At 37.2% G+C, this 14355-nt stretch overlaps 1 non-coding gene across 1 annotated transcript; it reads left to right on the plus strand.

The window, feature by feature from the left end:
• Positions 1-14140: 14140 nt before the first annotated feature.
• Positions 14141-14247, plus strand: LOC127116668 (small nucleolar RNA R71). The gene has a single exon (XR_007801471.1). It is a non-coding gene; the product is annotated as a small nucleolar RNA R71 (small nucleolar RNA).
• The last annotated feature ends 108 nt before the right edge of the window (positions 14248-14355 follow it).

Raw genomic sequence — 14355 nt, forward strand, 5'->3', positions numbered from 1 at the left:
TTATTTGTGGGATACCCTTGTGGAGATTCATCCTAATTACTTAATTGATTTTAATGTAATTATTTAATTGATTTTAATGTGGAGATTCATCCTAATTACTTAATTAATATGGACCTAACTACCTAATTACAACTACCTAATTGATTGTAAAATATTGCCTTTGAATATGTGATCGTGGACCTCTCTTTGTTGCCCTACGGTATTACGGTATTACGGTCATGTCCCGCGAATGTGGGGATACACTTAGCAAAGACCCTTCGGTTAAATCATCATGTCCCTATAAAATAAATCATAGTCCCTCGGATGTTGCCTGCGAATATATGATTTTGCCCCTCGATGACCCTTCGTTGTAGCCTACGGTTAAATGATGATCGTCCCTTCGAATGCTAAGGTATCCTTACAAATGTTGCCTTTAATGACCAATCGATGACCCTACGATGACCCTTTTACATCCAAAGGATAAAACTATTTACTTCTCAATAGTAAGGACAGTTTTACCCTCCATAAGGATAGGAAATACCTATAAAGACCTCGGGTAGGTATAACCCTTAATTGCTTACTCACAAATTGAAATACTTTTCACACCTCACACCTTTTCAAAACATCTTTTAGAAAATCACCACTTGGTATACATTCGTACTAGAATCATTACCGAGTTATATTTTTCTAAACAACTCTCAAAACTAAACGAGATAACCACTTTGTATACATTCGCACAAGAATCATTACAAAGTTAAGTTCTCCTTTTCAAAACATTTCCTAAACATTTCTCAAACACTTTTTTCAAACAAGAAAAACATAAGTGATTAAGCAATTAAGAGCCCATGGATAACCATGGATACAAAGGGTGCTAACACCTTCCCTTTGTATAATGTACCTCCCGAACCCAAAGTCTAATTAAGGTCTTTCCTGTTCTTTTCCACCTTTCCTTATTGGATAAAAGAAAAGTCGGTGGCGACTCTTGCTATCCGCGACATTTGCTTTCCAAAGCAAAAAACACAAAAGCCAGTTCACCGTATGACACAAGCTTACAATAAAAGACCCTAAAAGCTACGATGTGATAGTCTCCCAATGCAAGAGCTCTATCACTTTCGAATGTATTTTCTACTTAAAAAGAATAAAAATTATGCGTACCATCTTGGATGTCTAAAACTTCTAAAAACTAACAATTTATAGTATAATAGGTGTTGAAGTGAGTCATGTTCGTGTAGATTTCATGGGAGAAAAATATGGGAAAATAGGGAAAGACTGATTCTTTCTGTTGCGATTTTTAGAGGCCGAACTTCATGGCGGTCGCCACAAGTTCAAAGTTGTGTTTTTGGCCTTTTTGATGTACATAGAAAACGCCACGAGGCTTGTGGCGGTTTCCACGAGCCTTTGACTGCGTCTTCTACACCCTTTTTTTCTCTCTGGTGGGCTCCGTGTCTGCCTATTCATGGCGGGTTCCATGTAGGTGGCCACCAATGTATTTTTGCCATTTTTCTCCGTTTTTCGCTGTTTTCGTCCGGTTTCTTCATAAATCGACTCTTACTCGTAAAGTACCTAAAACATGCATAAACTACCAGCATAACACTATAAAATGCAACAAAATTATACTAAGACATGTGCAAATCGAGTCAAAATAAACTATGTATTTCGGTGTTATCAAACTCTCTCACACTTAAACCTTTGCTTGTCCTCAAGAAAATGTTCCACATGTGAAAAAAACTTTTGAAAATTATGCAACATGTGGAAATCAAGATTCATGAAAACAATCGCAATTGGATACTCATCCTAGGCTATAAAATCAATTTCGATTAGAATTGCATTAATAGGTACTAACTTCTTCACTAAGGATATCATGGGAACACAAATCTGCATGGTGTAGACATAAGTCTCCCCCTATACAAACCAAATTGAATCGTGTCGTCATGTCTAAGCCTAATTTACTTATTATTCTCTTTATCCTTTTTCTTTCTAGTGCAATCACATTAAGCCCGTTATCCTTACACATTCATAGCAAGATAATCTGTTAGTGACTATGATCCATATAAACGTATTTTTTTCTTCGCACTTTGGCTCGATTAATATCATCAAAAGAGGTTTGTATCATTGGGTTAAATGACCGGGTGAGGGTCATCTAACTTAGAAGGAACATCCTTCTAATTTGGTCTTTATTTTTCTCTTTTAATCTTAAGATCATACACTTATTTTCATTGATTTCTTGGTAGTGTGTTTGGGATGGTGTTGACTGCTGAATAAACTACTTAAGGAAAATTAAAGGATGAGAGTTTAAGGTTATGACATGACAAGTACTCAGATTGATATCCATATTTAGGAGACTCAAGGTGTTAAAACGATACCGATCTTGTAAAGTTTTCCCAAGTTTCTACAATATATCCTAAGTATTGTCTATAGCATAAAACTTTCAAAATATGCATTGTTATTTTAAGTCAATTTTTTTTGTATAGCTCAAGAAAGTGGGGGAATCAATAAGCAACAGAAAACCATGCATAAAGACTTGACAACACATGCAATGACTCTACTAACAGTATTAAAAAGTAAAAAGAAATAAAATCATAAAATCATAAAATGGACTAAAAAATAATAATAAACCTAACTAGAAAGCAGTAAAAATGAAAGCGATAAAGTTCCTCTTCCACACTTAAACCAAACATTATCCTCAATGTTTTGATTAAAGTGAGAAAAAGGAATGAAAAACCTGGACGATAGAATCAATATCTGCCTTGGCCTTGGCCTTGCCACCGGCCGCCTTGTCCACCTCGGCCATATCCACCTCGTCTGAATCCACCTTGCATCTGGACCTTAATGCTAGCCAACCTCTCAGGTAAAGAATCCAATTAGTTATTACGGTGATCCTCGAATGCTTGTCATAACTGGAGATGCTCTAGCATCTCTTGGTGACAGTGCTCCATGGAAGCCTGAAAGGTCTTCCACTGATGGGCTTGCTCTACCATGGCAGTTTGTGATGTATGAACCAACTGAATGTTATCGGCCATGGTGTTCTGTGCTTCCCTTATGTGTCAGAAGCATCGTAGAAGTGAAGCTTGGGTGGCTTGGATCAGTTGCACATCATTTGTCATATTTGTTTGAAAGGCTTGCATCTGACCCATATGCTCTATCATTGTTGCTTTTTGTGTTTAAATTTGATATATATGTTGCATCATACCTGTTTATTGTTGATGCATCACACATATCAGATTGTCCCTCTCAACATAAGTGGCATTCTGGGAACGTATCTCATTGAGTATATCATAAAGTATGGCATGTGTAGCTCTAGAGGAAGTACCCGCAAAATGGTTAGAAAAGTGTGTGGTGCGTGCAGGTGAAGCAGAAATATATGGTGAGTGGTGTGGTGGATACTGGTATACATGAGACTCTCTCTCTCTCTCTCTCTCTCTCTCTCTCTCTGATCATACTCATCATCAGTAGCGCCATCAGCAGCGACATTCTCATGAATGTCCATGGGCTTCGGTTAGTCATTTCCAGAATGGACCAAATTCATGTGGCCAATCAGTATCTAAGGGTGTTTCACAAATAACACTCTCTCCATGAGGGAATTGTAGAAAGCCAACCATTTGGTTAAGATTAAATCCATATTCTCTGTTGAACATGCGGAGTTTAACAGTGCCTACTATGTTAGCAGTCCAACTTTGTGTAGTGTATTATAAAGAGCTAAGAAACTCTAAGGTTAGACTAACATAAGTGGGGTCTCTGTATGCATAAAAATGTGTCAGACTTAATCTATCTAGTATCCAGTATACACTGTCAGACAATCCTAGACTACGTAGGCAAGAGTCATATGAATACCTTGTCGGGACAATGTACCGGTTCAGCAGAGCTTCGTAGTTCTTTGGCTGCTTCCAACAGTCTTTGCCTTCACGAAAGATTACTCCATTAAAATCAACATTTCCTCCTTGAGCCATTTTTAGAGTTTGTGGATGAGGTATGGTGAAGAGAAAAATATGTAAGAGTGAGAGTGGTAAAATTGGTGATGGCAGGTGTTGGTTTATATGGTAATGAGAGTAGAAGGTGAAAGAGTGAAGAATTAATGAGGATTTTTGGGAATATGGAGGAATTGAATGTGCTAGATGAAATGGGTTAATGAGTGAGGAGTTTGAAAGTTGAGAGGATGAAGTAGAAAGGGCAAAAATTTGGGTTTAAAACTGATTTTAGTGTCTATGGAGTTCGTGGCGACCGACATACCGTGTGTGGAAAACGCCACACTTTATAAATTTGAGCTTTCTGGCTTTAGAGTCTGTGGCAAACGCCATAAGGAGTGTGGTGACCGCCATGCCTTCTAGTGCGCTTGGGCTTGTACTTTTTGGGCTTTTAAACTAGTTTTTTTTTGCCTACATCATTATTAGTGGTGCAAAACTTTCTTTTTGAAAAGTAATGGATTAAAAAAATGAAATGCATAAAAACATAATGGAAAAATATCATAACATAACATGAAAGAAAAATTGGAAATTGTGGGTTGCCTCTCACACAACGATATGTTTTATGTTGATAGCTCGACAAAAAAATGTTAAAAACAACTCCTAAATTAGGCAGCATAACAATCCTGAACTAAAAAAAAGGAAAGAATATTCTGAAATAATATCCTCCCTCACACTTAAATAGAGAAGTGTCATCATTGTTCAAATGGAAGTTAGAAATTATGTAATACTCAAATAAAGAATCAACCGCTTCATTTGTCATTAGGATGTAAGAATCTGCGGATAGAGTAGATCTCCTGATAAATATGATCAAACTGCTCATGTATCACATCCATAAAACCGTGGAAATCTAGGTGGATATTGGCGACATCATCTTGAAGAGAAGCAACGTCGGTCTGAAGGGCATCGAGCGCACTAGCATAATCTACGGGAGGAGTAACACGAGCAACAAAGGCATTCGAATGAGCATCAGAGAGGGGTGCTGGATGGTATTCATAGGCCGGAGGGGTCTCAGGTGGAGTGGGTGATTCTCCCTGACCTTCTAAGTCATATAGCCAGGTATCTCGGTTGTGCACACTGGTCCTCTCATGATCAGGTAAAGTAAAATGGTACACCACCTCCTTTTTTATCAGAAATTCATATGCATCGGGTCCTAGATTTCTTATAAGACTATGGTTGAAACATAATATTATGTTCATCGATCGGATACCTCGAAGAGGGGTCAAATGTGATAGTGGGGTTCTAAGACCGATAACCACAACAATCATGGTAATAAAGCCTCCTATCAGGATGGGTCTGTGGGTAGCATGTGAAATTCTATCTAGGTTAGCTAGCATAGAAATGGCAACATTAACTGACCTAGATTGAAAAACACAAAATATGATAAAGAGCTCATTTCTGGACTCAGAGTTAATGTTTGTCTCTTTCCCGAAAAGGGTATAGGCCAGGATTGTAACACCCCTTTTTCTACCCCAAAATACTTAACATATAATCAGAGTAAATAAGCACGCATATAAACAAAAGGGCGTCACATCGGCGTTTTCAAAACTAAAAGCTTTCAAAAGCCAACATCATTCATCATCAATATACAATACACCTGGTCATTTAAAATAACACATTTCCATTATCATGAATATTCAAGAATATGCGTTCGCAGCGGAAAATAACGAATATCCATGCATTTCATAAAATGATCCATGTCCCATACCATGATCATCTCTCAATAATCTCTTCAATTAAACATGTTCACAAGTAATACCATAAAACGTATCCAAATAAGACACGAGTTCAATACTATCAATCTACCCAATGTTACATGACCAGAGCATTGACTCACTACTTAGTCTCTAAAACAAAGCACCGAAGCTCTCCAGCTAACCTCGAGTGCTACCGTTCACTTACTTCAGCAATACTACTCCTGAGTAGCTGCACGATACCCATGTAAAGGTAACATTCAAACAGAAAGGGTGAGATTCAAATCATTATGAAATAGCATAATAAGGCACAATGATTAAATCAACAATTAAAGGAATTCATCACACTTCATATAACCATGTTAATAATATTCATCAACATCTATTTCACATGTTTCAAACACACATAAAAACTCAAGGAGTACAATATCCAAATCCAATATTATATTCTCAAATATACACATAACTACAATTATCACATAATCACATATTCAGTCAAGTTATGTATCCAAACATCATCAAATTCAATTATCATATCTCATACACACATCACAATCACATCAATGCAAACATTCAATTATTACATAACTCTAGTGTGACTCAATGCATGACATGTGACTCTATGCATGTGGTACCATAATGTGAACCCAAAGTTTCACCGCTTTCCGATTCAATATCTAGAATCCAAGCCACGCTTCCGATCCCGACAAGATCAAAGCAACTATGCCTATTTCCAATTAAGGATCAACGTCTGCTACGTCTGTTTCCAATGAAGGATCACCATTTACTACCTCGCCTATTTCCAATTAAGGATCAACGAGTGCTACATCTACCTCGTATATTTCCAATTAAGGATCAACGAGTGCTACATGTGAACCCACAGTTTCACCACTTCCACAATGAAGTCGACCATGCTATGAATGAATGCACACATACCAACACATATGCAATTAAGATCATCTCTACCATCTTAACATTCCACATATCACCATAATTCAACTCTATGAATTATCCACCAATGGTACATATACACATTCATAACAATATATCATCCACAATCCACCAATGATACATATACACATTCAAAACAATATATCATTCACAATCCACCAATGGTACATATACACATTCATAACAATTACACGATTCACATAATATGCAATTAAGATCATCTCTACTATCTTAACATTCCACATATCACCATATATAAACTAATTATCAAATACGCACAATTAGATTTCATTCCAAAACGAATGCAGCATTTAAAATCTCAATTTTTCATTTTTTTACAGCAAGTAACCGGTTAATGCTCGGTGAGTAACCCGTTACTGGAAAACAGAATTAACAGATTTTTAAGCAAGTAACCAGTTAACGCTCGGTGAGTAACCGGTTACTGTAAAACAGAATGCAGAAATTCAAGCAAGTAACCGGTTAACGCTCGGTGGGTAACCCGTTACTGGAAAACAGCATGTATAATTTTCTACGTTTTTCATCGTTGGAGGACTTTCGGACCTCCGATTTCGATTCCGTAAAAAGCTAAACGTTCAGAAAATCATGACTCATACAGTACTCTAAATATATAACAGTTTTAACACAATCAAATCACCATAATTTAAGATTACTCATCAAAACCTAACATTCCAAAATCATGCAATTTTAAGGATTTCAACCTAAACATGTTCCTACCCATTGACCTGATCATACTAACCCATAATAATAAGGATTCCCCCTTTACCTCTTCAATTTGATGGAAACCCTAGCTTCTCTTTACTTTTCCTCTTCTCCTTCTCTTTCTCTATTCTCTTTCTCTATTGTTGTCTAATGATCAAATTAATTCTATTCTCCCTCTCCTCTTACTATTTATATTAGTATTCTATTTGGGCTTAAAGCATAATCCATCCAATTTAATTAGTAGGCCCAATAAAACCTAATATTTAAATGTCTCTATTTAATTCAAATAAATCAAACCACTCAATATGCACACCAAGTTAATTAATTCAATTATTTAGTTATATCTCATATCAACTAAATAATTAATTAATACACCAATTCAATTAATATAATCAATTATCATACTACCTAACAACCAATTAATTACTTAACACTCCAAATAATTAAATAAAATATAATAATAATGATATAAGAATTAATTACTAAAAATTGGGTTGTTACAACTCTCCCCCACTTAAAAGATTTCCGGCCTCGAAAATTTACCTCATACGAACAACTCCGGATACGATTCCTTCATCTTATCCTCGAGTTTCCACGTAATATTGCCATTGGCGACTCCGCCCCATATCACTTTCACCAAAGCAATCTCCTTACCATGAAGCTTCTTCACTTCTCGATCTTCAATTCGCATAGGTGATGTATCGATCGTCAAATTATCCCGCACTTGAACATCATCTAATGGAACAACATGTGATGGATCCGCAATGTACTTGCTCAATTGCGACACATGGAACACATCATGAAGATTAGAAAGTGACGGTGGTAATGCAATCTGATATGCCACTTCACCTACCCTCTCGAAAATTTGATAAGGACCAATGAAACGCGGCGTCAACTTACGCGACTTCAAAGCTCTACCAACACCCGTTATTGGCGTAACTCGAAGAAATACATGCTCATCTTTCTCAAACTCAAGAGCCTTCCTCCTCTTATCATGATAGCTCTTTTGACGACTCTGAGAAGCCTTCATCTTCTCTTGAATCATCTTAATCTTATCCGTAGTCTCTTGAATCAACTCGGGTCCAACCACAACACTCTCTCCCGATTCGTACCAACACAAAGGAGTTCTACACCTTCTACCATAAAGAGCCTCAAAAGGTGCCATTCCAATACTCAAATGGAAACTGTTGTTATACGTAAACTCGATCAAAGGCAAGAAACTATCCCAAATTCCTCCTTGTTCCAAAACACAAGACCTCAAAAGATCTTCAAGTGACTGAATAGTCCTCTCCGTTTGACCATCAGTTTGCGGATGATACGCCGAACTCAAACGCAACTTCGTACCCAAAGCACTTTGCAAACCTTCCCAAAATCTCGAAGTGAACCTCGGATCTCTATCCGAAACAATGCTCGATAGAATACCATGTAAACACACAATCCTCTCGATGTACAACTTAGCAAGTCTCTCCATCGAATAATCCATCCTTATCAGAATAAAATGAGCACATTTCATCAACCTGTCCACAGCGACCCAAATCGCCTCACAATTACTCGATGTTCTCGGCAAGCCCGAAACAAAATCCATAGAGATACTATCCCACTTCCACTCGGGAATAGATAACGGTTGCATCAAACCAGACGGCTTTTGATGTTCAATCTTTGACTTTTGACAAGTCAAACATGAATACACAAATTCCGCTACATCCCTCTTCATACCTTGCCACCAAAACATCTTCCTCAAGTCTTGATACATTTTAGTAGCACCAGGATGAATACTCAGACCACTTCTATGCCCCTCCTCAAGAATCCTCTTTCTCAAATCCGCAACATCCGGAACACAAACTCGATCACGACATCTCATGATACCATTCTCATCAATCCGAAAGTCACCACCTTTGTCTTGATTAATCAATATCGCAACATCGACTTATTTCAAATCTAACTTCTGACCTTCTCTAATCTCATCAAGAATGCCACACGTAAGCTTCAACATACCAAGCTTAACACACGAAGACGTCGCTTTACAACCCAAACTCAAATCTCTAAATTGCTCCAACAATTCAAACTCTCGAATCATCAACATAGACATGTGCAATGACTTCCTACTCAATGCATCAGCTACAACATTCACCTTTCCAGGATGATAATTCAAACCAAAATCATAATCTTTTAAGAATTCCAACCATCTCCTTTGCCTCATGTTCAATTCCTTCTGATCGAACAAGTACTTCAAACTCTTGTGATCACTAAACACATCAAATCACGATCCAAACAAATAATGTCTCCAAAGCTTCAACACAAACACAACGGCGGCCAATTCTAAATCATGCGTCGGATAATTCCTCTCATGAACTTTAAGTTGCCTTGAAGCATAAGCTACCACTTGCCCTTTTTGCATCAAAACACCTCCTAAACCCAACAAAGAAGCATCACAATACACAACGAAAGTTTCTAACGGATCCGGTAAAATCAAAATAGGAGCCATAGTCAATCTTCTCTTAAGCTTATGAAAATTCGCTTCACACTGCGAAGTCCAAATGAAAGCTTGACCTTTCCTAGTCAACTGCGTCAATGGTAACGACAACTTAGAAAATCCTTCAATGAACTTCCTATAATAACTAGCAAAACCAAGGAAACTTCTAATCTCCGCAACAGACTTAGGGGCTTCCCACTGAGATACAGCTTCAATCTTCGTAGGATCCACAGAAATACCACCACTCGAAATCACATGTCCAAGAAAACTTACTTCACTCAACCAAAATTCACATTTGGAGAGTTTAGCAAACAACTTCCTCTCTTTCAATACCGATAACACAACCTTCAAATGCTCGACATGATCCTCTTCACTCCTTGTCCGAAAAGCAGTCTTTTGAATATCCTCAGCCTTTACACGAATCTGATGATACCCAGACCTCAAATCAATCTTGCTAAACACATAAGCTCCAACCAGCTGATCCATCAGATCGTCAATCCTCGGAAGTGGATACTTGTTCTTAATCGTCACTTTATTCAGTTGTCTATAGTCAACACATAATCTCATAGAACCTTCTTTCTTCTTGACCAACAGAACAGGTGCACCCCACGGCGACACACTAGGACGAATAAACTTCTTCTCAAAAGTCTTCAAGTCGACTCTTCAACTCTTTCAACTCAGAAGCAGACATTCTATAGGGAGCCATCGATACAGGACTAGTTCCAGGAACTAAATCAATCGAAAACTCAACCTCACGTTTCGGCGGTAAATCACTTATATCTTCCGGAAATACCTCCGCAAACTCACAAACTATTGGCAATTCTTCAATCGTCCTCCTCTCACGAATATCCAAAGTTGCCAACAACATAAACAACTCGGCACCATCTTGCACCGATTCGTCAACTTGCTTAGCATACACAAACCAATCTTCCTTAGCACCAACCTCAGGAAAAATAACCGTCTTCTCAAACCAGGTTAACTAGCCAACACTGCACTCTTGCATGCAACCACATAATGTCCAAGCTCGATACAATTGGAACATCCAAGATAAGCAGACGCTTCTCCCCCACTTATCTCATTCCCAACCTGCCAATGGAAAATAAAACAAGCATCGACAGTGTTCTCACACACATGTCTCATACTAGGGAATAAACATAATTAAACGACCTGGCCGGACGGACCAATCTGCTCTGATACCACTTATGGTATCAGACAAACAGTATCAATCGTGTAAGATACACGAATCAAATACAACAGGATTGGAAAACATTAACGACTATTGACCAACTGGCTGACCAGGCTCTGATACCACTAATGTAACACCCATTTTTCTATCCCAAAATACTTAACATATAATCAGAGTAAATAAGCACGCATATAAACAAAAGGGCGTCACATCGACGTTTTCAAAACTAAAAGCTTTCAAAAACCAACATCATTCATCATCAATATACAATACACCTGGTCATTTAAAATAACACATTTCCATTATCATGAATATTCAAGAATATGCGTTCGCAGCGGAAAATAACGAATATCCATGCATTTCATAAAATGATCCATGTCCCATACCATGATCATCTCTCAATAATCTCTTCAATTAAACATGTTCACAAGTAATACCATAAAACGTATCCAAATAAGACACGAGTTCAATACTACCAATCTACCCAGTGTTACATGACCAGAGCATTGACTCACTACTTAGTCTCTAAAACAAAGCACCGAAGCTCTCCAGCTAACCTCGAGTGCTACCGTTCACTTACTTCAGCAATACTACTCCTGAGTAGCTGCACGATACCCATGTAAAGGTAACATTCAAACAGAAAGGGTGAGAATTCAAATCATTATGAAATAGCATAATAAGGCACAATGATTAAATCAACAATTAAAGGAATTCATCACACTTCATATAACCATGTAAATAATATTCATCAACATCTATTTCACATGTTTCAAACACACATAAAAACTCAAGGAGTACAATATCCAAATCCAATATTATATTCTCAAATATACACATAACTACAATTATCACATAATCACATATTCAGTCAAGTTATGTATCCAAACATCATCAAATTCAATTATCATATCTCATACACACATCACAATCACATCAATGCAAACATTCAATTATCACATAACTCTAGTATGACTCAATGCATGACATGTGACTCTCTGCATGTGGTACCATAATGTGAACCCAAAGTTTCACCGCTTTCCGATTCAATATCTAGAATCCAAGCCACGCTGCCGATCCGGACAAGATCAAAGCAACTACGCCTATTTCCAATTAAGGATCAACGTCTGCTACGTCTGTTTCCAATGAAGGATCACCGTTTACTACCTCGCCTATTTCCAATTAAGGATCAACGAGTGCTACATCTACCTCGCCTATTTCCAATTAAGGATCAACGAGTGCTAGATGTGAACCCACAGTTTCACCACTTCCACAATGAAGTCGACCATGCTATGAATGAATGCACACATACGAACACATATGCAATTAAGATCATCTCTACCATCTTAACATTCCACATATCACCATAATTCAACTCTATGAATTATCCACCAATGGTACATATACACATTCATAACAATATATCATCCACAATCCACCAATGGTACATATACACATTCAAAACAATATATCATTCATAATCCACCAATGGTACATATACACATTCATAACAATTACACGATTCACATAATATGCAATTAAGATCATCTCTACTATCTTAACATTCCACATATCACCATATATAAACTAATTATCAAATACGCATAATTAGATTTCATTCCAAAACGAATGCAGCATTTAAAATCTCAATTTTTCATTTTTTTTACAGCAAGTAACCGGTTAACGCTCGGTTAGTAACCCGTTATTGGAAAACAGAATTAACAGATTTTTAAGCAAGTAACCGGTTAACGCTCAGTGAGTAATCGGTTACTGGAAAACAGAATGCAGAAATTCAAGCAAGTCACCGGTTAACGCTCGGTGAGTAACCCGTTACTGGAAAACAGAATTAACAGATTTTTAAGCAAGTAACCGGTTAACGCTCGGTGAGTAACCGGTTACTGGAAAACAGAATGCAGAAATTCAAGCAAGTAACCGGTTAACGCTCGGTGGGTAACCCGTTACTGGAAAGCAGCATGTATAATTTTCTGCATTTTTCATCGTTGGAGGACTTTCGGACCTCCGATTTCGATTCCATAAAAAGCTAAACGTTCAGAAAATCATGACTCATACAGTACTCTAAATATATAACAGTTTTAACACAATCAAATCACCATAATTTAAGAATACTCATCACAACCTAACATTCCAAAATCATGCAATTTTAAGGATTTCAACCTAAACATGTTCCTACCCATTGACCCGATCATACTAACCCATAATAATAAGGATTCCCCCCTTACCTCTTCAATTTGATGGAAACCCTAGCTTCTCTTTACTTTTCCTCTTCTCCTTCTCTTTCTCTATTCTCTTTCTCTATTGTTGTCTAATGATCAAATTAATTCTATTCTCCCTCTCCTCTTACTATTTATATTAGTATTCTATTTGGGCTTAAAGCATAATCCATCCAATTTAATTAATAGGCCCAATAAAACCTAATATTTAAATGTCTTTATTTAATTCAAATAAATTAAACCACTCAATATGCAAACCAAGTTAATTAATTCAATTATTTAGTTATATCTCATATCAACTAAATAATTAATTAATACACCGATTCAATTAATATAATCAATTATCATACTACCTAACAACCAATTAATTATTTAACACTCCAAATAATTAAATAAAATATAATAATAATAATAATATAAGAATTAATTACTAAAAATTGGGTTGTTACAAGGATCGTGTGAAAATATATGATAGTTGGGTTGTGGATACTATTGGAGTCCATGGAATTGGGTTCCAGTCAGGGTTATAAGTATTGGAATATGGGTTCCCTTGGGCATAGTTTACTTGGTCGGACAGAATTCCAACCAATAGGTGGCATTCTGGAGTGTTCTGCCCAAGGGTTCCACACAACCCACAATTAGATGTTGCAGCAGCTACGGTAGCTGCTAGAGTTATGGTCAAACTCTCGATCTTCTTAGTTAGGGAATCCACTTTAGCATTGACATGGTTTATGCCATTTAGTTCATACATTATACCCTTTATCAGTGGTTTCTCTGCAGAAATCCGCTTACCTCCCCATTGATAGTGGTTTTGCGCCATATTCTCTATGAGTTGATAGGCGTCTTCGTAGGCTTTATCCATTAGAGCGCCGCCAACTACGACGTCTAAGGTTAGTTTGATGTTGTACAAGATACCATTGTAAAAAGTATGGATAATCAGCCATGGCTCAAGTCCATGACGTGGGCAAATCCTCAACATGTCCTTGTATCTCTCCCAAGCTTCAAAAAGAGATTTGTTGTCTTTTTGCCTAATTCCGTTGATTTGACTTCTTAGCATAGCCGTTTTTCTAGGTGGGAAGTACCGTGTTAAGAAAAATTTCTTCAATTTTTTCCATGTAGTTATGGAATTAGATGGTAGAGATTGGAGCCAAGCTCTGGCTCTATC

The sequence above is a fragment of the Lathyrus oleraceus genome, chromosome 1 (genome assembly GCF_024323335.1).
Source record: "Lathyrus oleraceus cultivar Zhongwan6 chromosome 1, CAAS_Psat_ZW6_1.0, whole genome shotgun sequence".
Classification (NCBI taxonomy): domain Eukaryota; kingdom Viridiplantae; phylum Streptophyta; class Magnoliopsida; order Fabales; family Fabaceae; genus Lathyrus; species Lathyrus oleraceus.